This window comes from Staurois parvus, unplaced genomic scaffold (genome assembly GCF_062004578.1).
Source record: "Staurois parvus isolate SC_StPar_1 unplaced genomic scaffold, SC_StPar_1.0 ptg000116l, whole genome shotgun sequence".
Classification (NCBI taxonomy): Eukaryota; Metazoa; Chordata; class Amphibia; order Anura; family Ranidae; genus Staurois; species Staurois parvus.
The window spans coordinates 5998283-6015048 of record NW_028317912.1 but is presented as its reverse complement, the minus strand read 5'-3'; the positions used below and the strand labels follow the sequence as shown (position 1 = coordinate 6015048).

Below are 16766 nucleotides of genomic sequence, written 5' to 3'. Positions count from 1 at the left end.
TGCCTATATGAAATCTTAGGAGTCTTTTAGTTGAATCCCATGGTCAAAAATGAAACTGCCCAGAGACAATACATTCTTTCTCCAGTTTTGACATTTGTAACCAAAAGATGACAAGCCTGCCCACCACGACAAGGTAGACTCTTTCAGGGCAGGACCTACACTAAACTACACTACGCTAACCTACTCCATGCTAGTCATCGTATTTTTACTGTTAGATGCCTGATTGTAATAAGCCTCATCCTAGAACCTTCCATCTTCCTCTCCAGACTTGTTTACTAAGATCTACATAAGAACAACCCTTTTCATTCACAAAACAGAGAACAGATTTGAAATGGTTGTTGCTGTTATCTTATGGTGGGTGATGCAGTGGTCAGCAATGCTCACCTGTAATGTCCCGACACATTTCCCTTCTTTAATCAATGCAGAGCTCTCTTCCACATAGATGCCTTCAGTCTGAAAGGTCTAAAGCGATTTAATTGTAGTGAAGTTTGTTCACAGAGAACTGCCTTTGTCACCCTTCTCATCCTACCAGTCCTCAGTTTTACTGACATAGACAAATGCTCACAATAGTGTGTTACAATAAATAATTGGATGTTAAATAAATAAATTAGGTTTTTTTTAGAATTACAATTCCAAAACATCTAAATAGAGCCCATGGCAGCAACAGGGGGAATGACAACCCTCAGGGTACTGTGGTCACCCCCTGAAGGAGGACACCCCACCCATATTCCACCTATCAGGCCATGCACAACACCCCAGTTATCCCACCAGACCACACCCAACTGGGAGGAGGTGCAATCAATCCTGAACTTCGTGAACCCAACAGGAAGGCCGAGACTTCCTCAGAGCTATGCACCACCGACATTCCTGTCCTGCCACAGTTTCAGAGCTTCCCCGAGAGGTAGCCTCACTCCATTCCTTCAGGCACAGAGTGTCTGCACTCCGCCTAAAAAAAAACCTGTGCTAATACACTATTATGAGCATTATTTATTAATTATATTAATAAAAGGTAATTTTATTTTGGTTTATTCACATATATTATGGATTGGCAATATGAGATTATTAGTATACAGTATTTGATTAAGGGTTTTGTATATTAAAATATTTTTTATATACATGTACTTATTTTTTATATACATATAATTCTGTATACTAATTTTTATATTAATTGCATCAGGTTGGTATCACCCGTTTTTTTTGAGGATTAGGGGGTGAGTTTTTTTATTTTTTATCTAGTGTATTTTTATCAAATTTATAATTATTTAGATTATTAAAGGTTTTTTGAGGCTGTCCAATTTATACTGTCCAATAATGATGTTGGGAGCCATTAAGGGATATATACTATATAGTGCCATTAAGAAGTACTGCCCTGTGATCTATAGGGTCTGTGGAAAACAGGCTTCTTTTCACTGCGAGTCCGACGGTAGGGTTGCCTAGTTACCATTCGGACTACACTAGTATGGCAGTGGTTGTGCCGCCCAGCGGTCTGATTGGCAGACCTTCAGCCTATAAAATGGAGTACTGTCTACCAATAACGCAGTCCTGAAAAAGTCAATCGCATTCCTGTTCAAAATGCATGCTATTCTTTGCGGTGCAATTTGCGTCCATACATTTTGTATGGACGCCAATGGCATAGCAAAGTATCGGTAATTGGTAACGGCGAGTACTTGAGCGACAGTATCGATATCACACTTGCATCCCTAGTTAGGATATGACAGTGTTGTATCTGATGAATGTTAGACAATGTGGCCAGTAGATTAGATCCATCAGCATTTAGAGCCCGGAATTCAAATGTTGGAATTGTGTCCCTGGTGGTGGGTGTTTATTGGCTAGAATAGTTTTCTCACACCTTTATTTATAATGCTGACATTTTGACATTTGCTGTGTACAATGGTTGCACCATCTAAATCATTTTATGATCGTTATTTCTAGGTTCTGGGTTGCTTGCAAGATTCCAGACTGGACATCGAGTGGATGAGATATTTTCACAATCTACCTGACTCACTTACCTCACTCCTGATGCTGCTGACAACCGCCAATAATCCAGACGGTACGGCTTTATTCTTTCATGCACAAATCTGAGACCGCAGAACTGAAAGCAAATGCTGCACAAAAAATAGATGACTGGAGTGTTAACTAGTGGATGTGTATTTCTTATTTCTGAAAGATAAAGATCTCATGTAGGGCCAGTTCACACCACAAAACGCACTCTGGATGCATTCCGGATACGTTTTTGCTTACAGTTCACACCACACTCTGTTGCGGTGCAGTTTTGATGCAGTTTGCCATGTTCCAGTATGGTTCTGTTTAGAACAAAATGCAGCATTTTCTCTTTTTTTCCTGCACCAGAAGCTGAAATAGGCTGTGGGATTTGCAGTGTGCATAGAACAGTGCGTATGATCACAACTAGTGCGCATGCTTGTTTCAAAGAAACAGGTGAGGAGGAAAAGCATAGGTGTGGGAGCTCATGAAGGATTGGGGAAAACCTCCTGCGCTCAATCCTACTAAACTAATAATAAGCTGCTACACCTGCACCTTATTACCGAAAGTGAAAAACCAAAATATAACAAACAATAAGTGTAGCGCTCTGGTGAAAACTAACTAAATCTCAACATAAACAACATGTGACATAATGGTGGAACAAACCGTGAATCTTAATGAGAATGAATGCTAAAACAGTGCAACATCACACGATATTGTGCATATGGTGGACATGACTAATATTAAGCCCCCTAATACAGGGATATACCCTATAAAACAAGTGCTCTGTGTCAACACACTTTATTCATACCATAAATAAACCGCTGAAATCAGAAAAAATATATATATATATATACAGCAAGTGAATATAAATGAACACATCACTGAAAGTAATATCTCATAAACAAAACTTGCCACCAGTGTTCACAACAATAAATGCAATCATGCAGGTGAATCTTGTACGTTTGTAGGCTCTGGTGATGACTCCACACACAGCTAGATTGGCTCATCACCTCCTTGCTGCAACCCTAAAAGGGCCTAAATGCCTTATGGATCACTCCTGGATCCCCCTTGGGTTAAAGCGTATCCTCTAGGAATATCCTAAATGGCTGTTATTCAGAAAAATCATCTTCCACATGGTCCACAAAGAGAAAAGCCTCCATAGTGTTTTATCATTTATTAACACAGTAATTAAAATAATATACACAGGACACTCACATGATACATCTTCTTGTATACAGCATTTTGAACCTGATGTATGGGTGTACTTGCATGGGTTCTTTAGGGAGTCCAAAGATGGCGTCCGCGCCAAAAATGACGTCACCTATGCCTTGCATCACCTCTCACGTGACTTCCTCAGGGACCCTGACACCATTATGTCACATGTTGTTTATGTTGAGATTCAGTTAGTTTTCACCAGAGCGCTACACTTATTGATTGTTATAGCTCATGAAGGATGTTACAAGGAAGCAGAAAAACACAGTAAGAAATGATTTTATGAAAAATAGATTATTACATTAACTAGCTGATGTGTATTGGATTTTTTTCTGAATAAGGATATTGTTTAGTGTCACAAAAAAAATCTGGCCTCCTCCTTCCCCTTATAGCCAGCCAATCCTCTCCTTTTTTGTTAGATGTTAAAGAAGTGACACTAAACTTTGGTTTAAAAAATGTGTTGTTAACCCAAAAAGTAGTTTTTACTGCTTCAAATCCCAATTTTTTTTTTTTTTGTGAGTGGGCTGTGCAGTGTATGTAGAGCAGTGTACATGGCCATAACTTATATTCACTGCTCTTTCCAAATAAACAGAAGTGAGGGGGATAGGAGACATTTGGGAGTCAATGGCGGATATCACAATGATACACAGTAAGACACAATTTCTTGAAAAATAATTGTTTTTTTTTTTTTTGTTAAATCAAGATATCATTTAGTTTCAGAAAAAAAAATATCTGGCCTCCTCCCCTAATAGCCAGGCTATCACGTTCTTTTCTTGCAAGATGTTAAAGTGACACTCCAGTGTGCATAGAACAGGCGTATGATCACAACTAGTGTGCTCATTTCAAACAAACAAGTGGGGGGAAAGCATAGGTGTGGGAGCTCATGAAGGATGTTACAAGGAAGCAGAAAGACACAGTAATAAATTGTTTAATGAAAAATAGTTTATTACAGGGCCATTAATTAGTGGATGTGTACAATTATAAACAACAAATTCTCAAACAGTCACAAATGCTACTAAAAATATTCCCTTCTTGTGTCAAATACAAAACTATATATCAGAAAGCAGCTCACACTAACACATACTCATGATGTGCGTGGATTCTAATACATAAAACACGCAGTGCCGCGCTCTCTTTTAGTATGTGAGAGCAAACAAATTATGTTATAAAACAGTGAACATATGTGAAAAAAGTCTCTAAGTATAAAGTTTTTCTTCAACTTGAAACAAACTTCACAATTTCATATCTTCATGCAATATAAATCCTCCACCACAAATTCCAGATGTGCCCTCACCAGGGGTTTTTGACCTCACATATAGTTTGTTCAAAAAACGCTTGTGTTCCTTGAGGTGGACATAAATGGTCAGATGTATCCTGAAAAAGGTATCTTCCTCCAAAGATTAAAGGGATCGGTGATCTTTCCTCTTCCATTTAGCATACATGTCAAAAAACGAGTAAAACACAATAGTGCGTTATCCTTTAAAACACATTACTTTACTAAAAGCATAAAAAGTGGCCAGTCACATGGTACAGGTGCTAGATCGCACCAGATATATGCGCAATTAAAACCTGTAATACTCTTGTATGAGCAATCAAAGGAAACTCCACTCCTGAAATGTAACAATGTGGTTGTAACGATGAAGTGGGGGGCTTGGTGACGTCATGAAGCTCGCTGTTCATCGTTACAACCACATTGTTACATTTGAGGAGTGGAGTTTCCTTTGATTGCTCATACAAGAGTATTGCAGGTTTTAATTGCGCATATATCTGGTGTGATCTAGTACCTGTATTATGTGACTGGCCACTTTTTATGCTTTTAGTAAAGTAATGTGTTTTAAAGGATAACGCACTATTGTGTTTTACTCGTTTTTTTATCATGTATGCTGAATGGAGGAGGAAAGATTAAAGGGATCGGTGATCTTTGGAGGAAGATTCCATTTTCAGGATACATCTGACCATTTATGTCCACCTCGAGGGACACATGCGTTTTTTGACCAAACTATATGTGAGATCAAAAACCCTGTTGAGGGCACATCTGGCGTTTGTGGTGGAGGATTGATATTGCATGAAGATATGAAATTGTGAAGTTTGTTTCAAGTTGAAGAAAAAAATTATACTTGGAGACTTTTATTCACATATGTTCACTGTATTATAACATAATTTGTTTGCTATCACATACTAAAAGCGCGGCACTGTGTGTTTTATGAACTAGAGGATGTGTATTGGATTTTTTCTGAATGATAAGGATATTGTTTAGTGTCACGAAAAAATCCGGCCTCCTCCTTCCCCTTACAGCCGACCAATCCTCTCCTTTTTAGTAAGATGTTAAAGAAGTGACACTAAACTCTGGTTTAAAAAATATATCCAATTCAAATATGTGTTTTTTAAGCCAAAAAAAAGTCATTGGTGCTCTCAGACCCTCCAAATCTCCATTTTTACTTTTTTTAATTTGTGATCCAACTTCCTGATATGGGCCCTGGGCGATGGGTGATGGGGCGTGCAGTGTGTATAGAGCAGTGTACATGGCTACAACTAATATTCACTGCTGTTTTCAAACAAAGAGAAGTGGGGAAAAGGAGAGGTTTGGGAGTTAATGTAGGATGTCACAAGGAGTTTTATTTTCAAAAAGAAGTTGGAGGGAAGGTGTGGAATCTCATGGAGGATGTTACAAAGAAGTAGAAAAACACAGTAAGAAATTATTTCCAGAAAAATAGATTACAGGAACAGTAACTAGCGGATGTGTTTGGGTTTTTTTTCTGAATAATAGGGATATTGTTTAGTGTCACAAAAATAAAAAAATCTGGCCTCCTCCACCCCTATAGCCAGCCAATCCTCTCCTTTTTTGTAAGATGTTAACGTTAAGATGTTTTAAAAATGTATACAATAACCCAAAAAAGTGACTTTTTCTGATCCAGATCTCCATTTTTTGTAATCCAACTGCCAGCTGTGGGTGACAGGTGGTGGGTTTTGCAGTTTGTATACATAAAATATAATATTATATATAACATTTTCTTTTTTAAACAGAAATGAGAAGAAAAGGAGAGGTTCAAGGGTTAAAGAGGATGTTACATGAAGTCAGAAACACACCATAATATCTTACATTAACTTACCACTATTTTATCTATGTTAAAAACTAAAATCTATTTTTTTTTTTTTTTGTATTTTTTTTTTTTTTTTTTGTAATTTTTTTTTTTTCCAAACAAAGTGAGAAGAAAAGGACAGATTCAGGAGACAGGGAAGATGTCAGAATCAGAAACACACAGTATAGAGAGAGCTATGGCTAAAAAATTGACTTTTTTTCCCCTTTAAGCCAGTAATTAGGGGGAGGTAAGAGAGATGGGCTGTAAACATAAAAAACCCATAATTGCCTGATGTTACTTACCTCATTCGGCCCTTACCTGATGTTACTTACCTCATTCGGCCCTGGGTCTTTTGGCTCCTTGAGGCTTGCTGTACGCTGCCTTTCTTTTGGGCTCTTTGGCATTCAGGGCATCCAGGAGACCTTCAGCTACCAGCTCTTTGTATTTAGCCCCTTTGCTTGCTCGGGAAGAGCATCGCTGGGTGCTGGTTGTAGGCTCCTGGGATGCCAAGCTGGTGGTGATGTCCCTCCTCTTCACCTTGAGGGCCTTTCCATCTTCAGCCCTCTTCCCAGATGTCTTTGGGAACCTCACTGGATAGTGGAAGATGGGAGCCATGGTGCAGGTAGTAGCCATGTCCAGAAGCTGTCCCAGGGCCTCAGTCTTCTCAGGCTTTCCTCCCTGCAGGTAAGTGACAGCGGCCATGATGTCCTCCTCTCTGTCCTTCCCGGTGCAGTCCGAGGATGCGAATCCCAGAAGCAGAAGAGGGTCCGCTGATCCCCAGTCGAAGTCTTTGGCCATCATAAAAGCAGAAACGCTGAAAACTTGCTGAAATCCACAGAAATCCACAGAAATCCTGGAGCTACAGGTGTCTGTGTCCTCAGCAGTACAGCTATCAGCAGCGATCAACTGTCACTTTTGGTGTGAGGTTGTTTACTCAAATCTCCCCCCCCCCTCCCCCCCCCCTCCTCAACCGACCTGATGCTTAGAAATTCACCTGTTAGCCCATTTGTTTAACACATAAACCTTATTTTACCCCAAATACTACCAGAAATATTGTTCTATAGACACACACTTTAATATCACCATACATTTAGACTGGGCGCGTTTAACCCTTTTTCTGCCAGAGACGTTTTTAGGGGTTTTTTTACACATATTTTAAAAATGAATTTAAGGTGATTGCTGAAGATTACAGAAAACCCCCAAACATGATATATTTTCTTGCAGCAGAGACCCTGGCAATTCAAATATCAAAAATTATATCAAAAATTAGACAATTTATGTCACATAATATGTGTGCAATGGTTTTTCAAGCTCAAATTTTTAGTAAAAAATGTCACTAGAGTTCATTTTAGGGCACACAAACACAATATATTCCCCAAATGTTTGGTAAAATATAAAAGATGAAGTTGCACCAGGTAAATAGATGCCCAATATGTGAAGCTTTAAAACTGAGCGTGCCCATAATACAGACATGTACTTCAGCACCCTATATTTTCTCCAAGGGGACACATTAAAAGCCCCTCCAGGTCATTAGGTTGGAAGTAACTCTGTATAACAGCCCTAAAATGATTGCTGTCACTCTGGCATGTGCAGCAATGCACAACACGTGTAGCACCAGCAATGTTTTCATATGTGGGTGCCATGACCGGTGTGCTCAGGTTGGTATGTACATAGGGGGGGGGACGACCTTTTGGAGGTTTAAGTGCCTGGGTGTACGTTTATTTGTTGACACTTTTTATTGATATCACAGAGAGGACACCGTCTCCTATGTGATGTAATGCCTTTGTGACAGGTGCTGCTTCTTCACACATCAGGAGTCTATTTCAGCAGCAAGCCGACAGACAACTTGTGATACATTGTTACATACAACACACTCCCAGCTCCTGGTGTGTACCCCCCCCCTCGGCAGTGAGAGGGTTAATGATGCCGTAACAGATGTTGGTGTTTCTGGGGGTTGGAGGGGCATTAGGGGCCTCTTACTATATGGCTGATTCATGATTTGGTTGCCTTGTCTTGGCAGTGTGTATTTCCCTCCTGGGATCCAGTTTGTGTTTTTCTGCTCCTGATAGTTGTCTGTGAGTATGGCTGGGGAAGACAGGAATGGAGGGCACTCACACTCTATTAGTTTCACTGCAGGCAGGTGAGATGTCGGGTCTTTTAGACCCCTGTCACCAGTTACTGTGAGCAGGGAAAGGGCCACGCTCGAAATGCGTTGTCATGGTGACAGTGAAAGCCTCCATCTTGTTTGGTCCAGCTTGCGCTCCACCTTGATCCCCGGATCCGGTTAACTTCCTTTTTTGACGTCACTTCTGGTGCACCGCATCCGAGCCCACGCAGGTTACCGAGTGACTCCCAGAATCCTAGTGGACCCATTGATGGTGGATCCTTACTAGCGGAGTCACTAGTGGTTATAAAACAGTCCTGTTTGCTGACATGGGCTCACCGCTGACACTCCTGAAGCTCTGTGAGCTTCTATCTCCCTGGAAGGCTTTCCTTTAATGTGCAATGTTGCTGTTTTTATTGAAGTTCATCCTCTCTTGTTCTGACTGGTATATTACCATTGATCAAGCAAGAGAGCACGTGTTTTATCTGCCATAAATATGCTTGTGCCTTGTTATAAACGTTTAGTGCCACAGTGACCGAATTGTTGTTCTGATTTTTGATTTGACATGGGGACTCCTTTATACAAGTCACTTTCCTCGAATCGCTTTTGGGACATTTGGTTTCATGTTTGCTTTTTTCACCACTCTTGGTGATTTTCATGCGAAGCAGCTGAGGACTAGCAGCCACTTTAGACAATCATTCTATGTATACCTCACTGCCCAGCCTTAGCGCCTAAACTTCAGGATATATATCCAAATTTATTCTGCAGAAGGGCAATGACCCCAAACATACATCCAATGTCATTATAACCATCTTTACTGTAAAGAAGAACAAGGAGTCCTGGAAGTGATGGTTTGGCCCCCACAGAGCCCTGATCTCAACCTCATCAAGTCTGTTTGGGATTACATGAAGAGTCAGAAGGATAAAGGGCAGCCTACATCCACAGAAGATATGTGGTTAGTTCTCCAATCTGTTTGGAACAACCTACCTGCCGAGTTCCTTCAAAAACTGTACAAGTGTACCTAGAATTGATGCTGTTTTGAAGGCAAAGGATGGTCACACCAAATATTGATTTAATTTGGATTTCTCTTTGGTTCATTTACCTTCCATTTTGTTATTTGATAAAAATAAACTATTAACACTTCTATGCCTGAAAGAATCCATAGTATAAGTAAACCCTCATCTTGTAAAACAGCCCATTCAGTTTGAAATAGAAATGAAAGGCAAAACATTTATGTATACTGTGGGAACTCGCTTCAACGTGGTAGAGCTTTTAAACGCAAACAGCTACTCGCTTCCTTTTTCAAGGGCCTTTTTAGCCCACTTTTATTTAAATGAAAGTTCAAACATAATGCTTCCCACGCAGGGGTATCCACCAACAAAATCAGCCTCCTGGCTTACACACAGTTCAATGTCAGTCTCCTGTAGACTCTTCCCAAATTATAGCCACTAGCACACAGCTAGTCTGGCTTCCACCTGACTCCAAGGCAGAGACCTCCCATCTGACTCCTATCTGCTGGGGTGGAGCCCTGCTGACTCCTAGCTGCCGGGGTGGATCCCTGCTGACTCCTAGCTGCCGGGGTGGAGCCCAGAACCCTGGTCCTGACTCTCTCTAAAGGCCTGCACACACCTGTGCAATCAGTCTCCTGGCCTATCCCAAAACCTGGTCCCAGGATTGGAGATTTCATCCCTCCCAGATCTCTTTGAAATCTCCAGGCTCCCGATCCCAAAACAGACCTTACAAACAAAGGAGGAAAGTGAAAAGCCACTTTCCTCCGTATCAAACACTTACCCTGGAGCCCCTCAACCTGCCTAGTTGAGAATCCTGGGTGACAGATCGTCACACTGACACAATACATATAGAAAAAGTGAAAATATATCTTCTGTTCTCAGCTTCATATGGAACTCAGGGAGGAGAAACAGCAGCACACTGGTCTTCCCAGTGAAAGACTGTGAAGGAAGCATGTCAGCACAGTTTAATCCATGGAGGAGAACAGGCTGAGTTGTCAGCAGAACCAGAAAACTGGCCACACTGTGCTCTCATGCCTGGTGTGGTCAGTTTTTAATAGGAAAGCACAGGAACTGGCAGGAACACCAACAATTTCACACAAAGCAAGCAATTCAAGGAGAACAGGATACTTTTTTTTTTTGGTACAAGCACGTGGTACAACAGTTGTATGTCAGGAGTATGCAATGTTGGGCTTACATATTTAATTTACAGCATTTTTTACACCGGCCTAAAATGTTTGCACAGCAGTGTGTGTAAATAAGTGTATGTGTACGTGTGTGTGTTTATAAAAATATATTTTAAAAAATTGTACTATCCCCGAAATAAAATTTGCAACAATGTTTTTAATGGTAGTTGGATGTTTTGGATATGTTCTATTGGTGTAAGACTTGTGAATGTTACCCCTCCCTATCCTAAAACAGGACATTCAGAATAAAGGCAGTCGCTTACTTTGGAATTGAATGCATGAATGGATTTCCTTCTCTGAAAACTTTCAGCCAGAGTCTGGAGTGGTTGGGACATTGATATAGATGTAAAGCTGGGTTGGGTGAAGATCTGCTGACTATTTGTGCCTCTAATGATTTTCTCCTTGTTTTTTTTTTCACTTTTTTGATCATTCATTTTATCTTGGAGATCCACATCTGTAATAACACATTCACCTGCTATTTATCTTGTTTTTCTAGCTCACCACTTTAGCACCTAAACAGAGAAAGGGAAATCAACATGGGGGATGAAAGTGAATGGTTGAAACGTCCTGTTGGCCAGAAGAGTGAGCACAAGGTAAATTGTGATTTCTGATGTTTAAATATGATCCACGTCATCATGCATGCCTAAAGGAGAACTTGAACTCCCTTACCCACTTCCAGTCCGGACACTTTTTTACCCTCGTCCTGTCCAGGCCAATTTTCAGCTTTCAGTGCTATCACAGTTTGAATGACAATTGCGCAGTCATGCAACACTGTACCCATATGAATTTTTTAGCATTTTTTTTTAGACAGATAAAGCTTTATTTTGGTGGTATTTATTCACCACTGGGATTTTTATTTTTTTTGCTATGTAAATGAAAAAGTCCAAAAATTTAGAAAAAAAGTGTTTTTCTTATAAAAGTTTGGAAATAAATAGTATTTCAGTATAAATCTTGGCCAAAATGTATTCTGTTATCTTTTTAGTAAAATAAAATAACCCAAATTAGTTTATAACCAAAAATTATAAGTTTTAAACATTTTTTTTTTTTTACATATTGTCACCCTAGCAGTACAGTGTCACCATGGTGACACTGTACTACATGTGAGGGGTGATGAAGATTTTTTTTTTTTTTTTACACTGATTGCTTTTACACCCATAAAGACTGTAAAAGCAATGATTTCTCCTTCTCACTAGCTGCATTCTTGCAGCCATTGAGAACTACTGTGTGAGCTGTGATTGGTCACAGCTTGTCACAGGGTACAAGGCTGTTGTGAATAGCCTTGTACCATGTGATCTCTGTGATCATTAACAGATTTCACAGGTAGTAAGCAATGTCAAAAGTGACATCTTGCTTACTACTCTGCATGTGATCACTGATTGGCCAATCAGTGATCACATGATCGGGACGTCACACAGAGGTCCTGTCCGACGATCGGTGTTTCACTGTGTCCGGAGGCGGATTGCGGTGCTGCGTGCTCCCAGGGAGCGCGCACAAGCAGGGTGCAGGAAGGCTGTTTATAAATGGCCACCCGACCCTGCACTGCCACTGTCCGGCCGTTTATATACAACAGCCGGATGGGAGGTGGTTAATGGCACTTTTTGGTTAATGGCTGGGAGGTGGCACAGCTTCACTATCATGAGCCCACTAAAGTTGGTTGTCACAGTGGATACATGATTGGGAACCCATCCCACAGGCTGCTTGTCAAAAGCTGTGACTGAGAGCTGTCTTTGACGGCTCAGTTAATGTGCAGTGAGCTTGCTAATTGCTGTTGTGGGTGTATATGTGCCGACGCGGGGTGCTGAGGCCTACTTTTTCTTGCTATTGCAGATATGGGCTACATGGTTGGCAAAAGGTTACGTGAAGGGAGGATGATTTATGGTACATGCTCAGTTTTGCTACCAATGTGAACCTCCTTCAGCCCTACTTCGGGATCTTCATTGTGTAGCCCTACCTGGCACCGCAGAGCCTTTGCCTCAGTTTTTACTTGACTAGAAGGATAAAATGTGTCTGACGGAAATCCAATACATCTCACCATCCAAATACTACCGTTCCTACAGTAAAGCATGGAGGTGGTAATATCCTGTTCTGGGGGGCTTCTGTGCAGCAGGGATTGGAGCACTTGTCAGGATAGAAGGAAAGATGGATGGGGTGAAAAACCATCAAATTCTTGAGGAAAATGTGCTGCCTTCTGCCAGAAAGTTGTCAGTGAGAAGGTTTACCTTCCAACATGATAATGACCCAAAGCACACAGCAAAAATGGCCATACAGTGGTTGGAGGAGAAAAAGGTGAACGTCCTTGCATGGCCTAGTCAGAGCCCAGACTTAAACCCCTTTGAAACTCTGTGGAATGATTTAAGACTGCAGTCCACAAACAGTCACAATCAAATTAAAGTGAACTTGAGCAGTTCTGCAAAGAAGAGCGGGCAAATATTGCCAAGTCTAGATGTGCAAAGTTAGTGGAGACCTATCCCAACAGACTAATGGCTTTAATTAACCGCTTGCCTGCCGCCCCATAGCAGATATACTTCTCAGGGCAGCTTTGCAAAATCATGTAAATATATGTGATTTTGTAGTTCCAGGTAGGGGGTTTTCGTGTGCGGTGCCCTACCCGTTCTGCTATTTGCTCCTGAGGATGTCAATCACCAGGTCCTGGCTGGTGATTTTTGGCCAGGACTAGGTGATCATCTGCAAAGCTGAGAGGGGAGAGACCTGTGTGTAAACAACACAGATCTCTCTCCTGTCAGCATTGACATGCTGCACAGCAGAGATCTAGAAAGCAGCAGCTTTGCTTAGTAAAACACAACACAGTACACAAAAAAATCACCCCCTAACCCACAGTTAACCCTTTGATCGCCCCAGATGTTAACCCCTTCCTGCCCAGTGTCATTAGTACAGTGTCAGTGCTTTTGATTAGCCCTGATCACTGTATTAGTGTCACTGGTCAGTGGCAGTTAGTCTCCCCCAGTGTTAGATTGCCCACTGCAGTCCCACAGTTCCGCTATAAGTCGCTGATCACCGCCATTACTAGTATATATATAAAAAAAATTCATTATACGTATGTGCCGCCATTTTGTAGATGCTATAACTTTCACGTAAACCAATTAATATACACTTATTGGGATTTTTTTTTAGCAAGACATTTAGCAGAATACATTTTTGCCTAAATTTATGATGAAATGTATTTATTTTTTTGTAATTAATATGTTTTATAGCAAAAAGTCAAAAATATTGTTGTTTTGCTTTTTCAAAATTGTCGGTATTTTGTTTTCTTTATAGCATAAAATATAAAAACCACAGAGGTGATCAAATACCTATTTGTGGGGAAACAAAATGACATAAATTTCATTTATGTTCAGCGTTGCATGACTGCACAATTACTTATAAATGGGGTATGTAACGCTAGATAACAGATGACAGGCACAGTGGCTGTTACAGTATGAAGTAACCATACAGTAGTTCATATACTGATTCATATATCACTGTCAGAAGCACAACGGAGATGATCCAATGCTACTCCAGATCACATTAGGTGAGATAAAGGAAAATAGTGAGATTGTGCGCTTACCACAAGTGCACATAATATGCGCATTGTATGCAATTCAACAGCAACCGGGCATCATGGTCTGGTCAATAGCCTGGGCACCCTCTGGTCATATCCGAACATCTGGGTCACAGGTACAACGCTATCCAGGCCCTCTCAGGCTTTCAAATCCAAGAACGCCACCTTGCATAAGCATGGAGTAGCATTGGATCATCTCCGTTGTGCTTCTGACAGTGATATATGAATCAGTATATGAACTACTGTATGGTTACTTCATACTGTAACAGCCACTGTGCCTGTCATCTGTTATCTAGCGCTACATACCCCATTTATAAGTCTTTATTCCAAGGTTTTGAGGTTTACCCTGTATGTTAGCTGCTCACCTGACCTGTTTGCGCTCACTTACCTACCCTTTATATTTATGACTGCACAATTGCCAGTTAAAATAACACGGCGCTGTATCGTAAAAAATGGCCTGCTTAGGAAGGGGGGTAAATCTTCCGGAAGGCAAGTGGTTAAAGCAAAGATTGATTTAACAAAACACTGACACAAGCGGGTGATCCTTTTTCCAACTCGGTGATTCTGTTTTTGACTTTGTCAATTCTTTTTCTGACCTGTTGGTGTTCTATCTTTCACTTGGATGTTGTAACAAAAAATCTTTTTACTTTCTATGCCTCGATCACATGGGTGTGCTGCAGTGTATACCTGTGAGAGGGCCATGTAGGACCACAGGGGGATGCCCAGGTGTTCAGGTGGGTGCCATGCAGATGCGGGGGTGCAGTCCGAAATGCAGAAGTGTGCGTTTGGGGCTGTACACCCACACAGCTGTCAGAATGAGAGCAGTGGCTGTGTCCATGCAGCTCTGTGTCCCAATTGACATGAATGGGACTGCCGGCATGGAGATGCATGAACACCTGTGGCTAAAAGCGGCAGTACGCCTGTGTGAACGAAGTCTAAAGCTTTATTTATTATTATCGATCCTATTTATTCACATGTGTTATTGAAAGATCGGTCCATCCGTAAAGTTTGGGTTTATACTAAAGAGAGATCACCTGGCGGTTCTGTGTATCTCTTAAAGTATACCTACAGGCAAAACTTTGTAGTTTTGAATTGAGTGGAGAGGGTTTAGAACACCTGTCAGGTTTTTATTGCTCTCTGTGTCCCCCATGGGCAGACTGACCATTTGGAAACTCGGGCACTGCCAGAGGGCCCGGGGTCAGTAGGGGGCCCCCTGAGATGCCTCTGGTACCTTTTTCATAGGCTTTTTTGAGTTTGGGCAAGGACACAGGGGCCCCATGATCCCCTATTGCCCGGGGACACCATGAGTTGTCAGTCCACCCCTGGTGTCCCCTTTAGGGAGATTTACCCTCTCTATTTGCCCGGTTTACTATTATCACCGAAAGTAAAAGAAAATCACAAATTTAGTTTTGTGACCAGAACAGGAATAGAGAGGAAATCTTCCAAGGGGGCACTAGTTTTGATGACAGCCAGGGATTCCTTCACTTTGGATGGGTTTCCTTTCACTTCCTTTTTTGGCCATGGGATAGGAAATGAAAGGAAATCTCCCCAATGGGACACAGATGACCAAAATAAAACTGACAAGTGTTAAACCCTCCTTTACCCTATTGGAAATTAAAAAAAAAAAGCTTTGCCTTTATTTCTACTTTAAGGGCTCTAAAGATGAGACCTCTGAAGTCCTGGGTCTATACCCCTGCAGTGCCCATTATGAGGGGTCTCCACTTTTCTATTTTATACTATGGGAAATGTAACAGAAGGAGCAGGAACACCCATAAAATAAATATACGAGGCCAGGGGCTGATTCATGCAACAAGGCTCAACCCACAACAACAATATCACCCTTGGGTGGACTGACCTTATGGGTTATGGCATCTTCAGTCATTTCTACAGGCTTTACTCATCTGTTTATGTCTCCTATATACTTAAAATTGGTCTAAAATGTGTAATTTACTTATCTGCAGCATGTTCTACATTTGCAGTCACATTTGTGAAACCCCCACTATATGTTTACTATGGGTTCCCAATTACAAAGCAAATCTAAAACTCTTGTTTAAAAAAAAAAAGATCTTACTATTTAGATGTTTGGTCTTTGGGCAGACTGCAAGCTATTCTGAACAATTTTAGCCCTTTCACTGCCAGAACCGTTTTTGCATATTTTTGCACACGTTTACAAAATCATTTTAGGCCTGAAGATTACACAAAACCCCCAAACATTATACATTTTTTGAAAGCAGACACCCTAAAGAATGAAATAGGGGTAGTTCCAATTTGTTATGTCGCACAATATTACCACAAAGGTCTAGGAAATGCAAAATTTCATGAAGAAACTCACTAAACTGAATTTTAAGGCAAACAAATGCAACAAATTACAAACAAATTTTTTTGTAAAATATAAAAGACGAGGGTGCGCTGAGTATATAGATACCTAGCATGTCAAACATTAAATTTACATGTACCTGTGAAATGGCGACAAACGTCAGTACCTTATATTTTCTATAGGCGACACTTCAAAAGCCTCTACAGGTCATCAGTTTAGTGTTACAGAGGGGGCACTCCGATGGGATCAGTCCATGTAAGGGGGCATTCCGAAGGGATCAATCCATGTGAGGGGGCACTCCGATGGGATCAGTCCAT

At 41.0% G+C, this 16766-nt stretch overlaps 1 long non-coding RNA gene across 4 annotated transcripts in view; it reads left to right on the top strand.

Moving 5' to 3' along the window:
* The window catches only part of LOC149467309 (uncharacterized), a 74328-nt gene that overhangs the window by 8503 nt on the left and 49059 nt on the right, over nucleotides 1-16766 (top strand). For all 4 annotated transcript variants that reach the window (XR_016311963.1, XR_016311961.1, XR_016311962.1 and 1 more), the window contains 2 exons: nucleotides 1933-2050; nucleotides 11070-11166. This is a non-coding gene — a long non-coding RNA (uncharacterized LOC149467309). The remainder of the gene's footprint in view (nucleotides 1-1932; nucleotides 2051-11069; nucleotides 11167-16766) is intronic.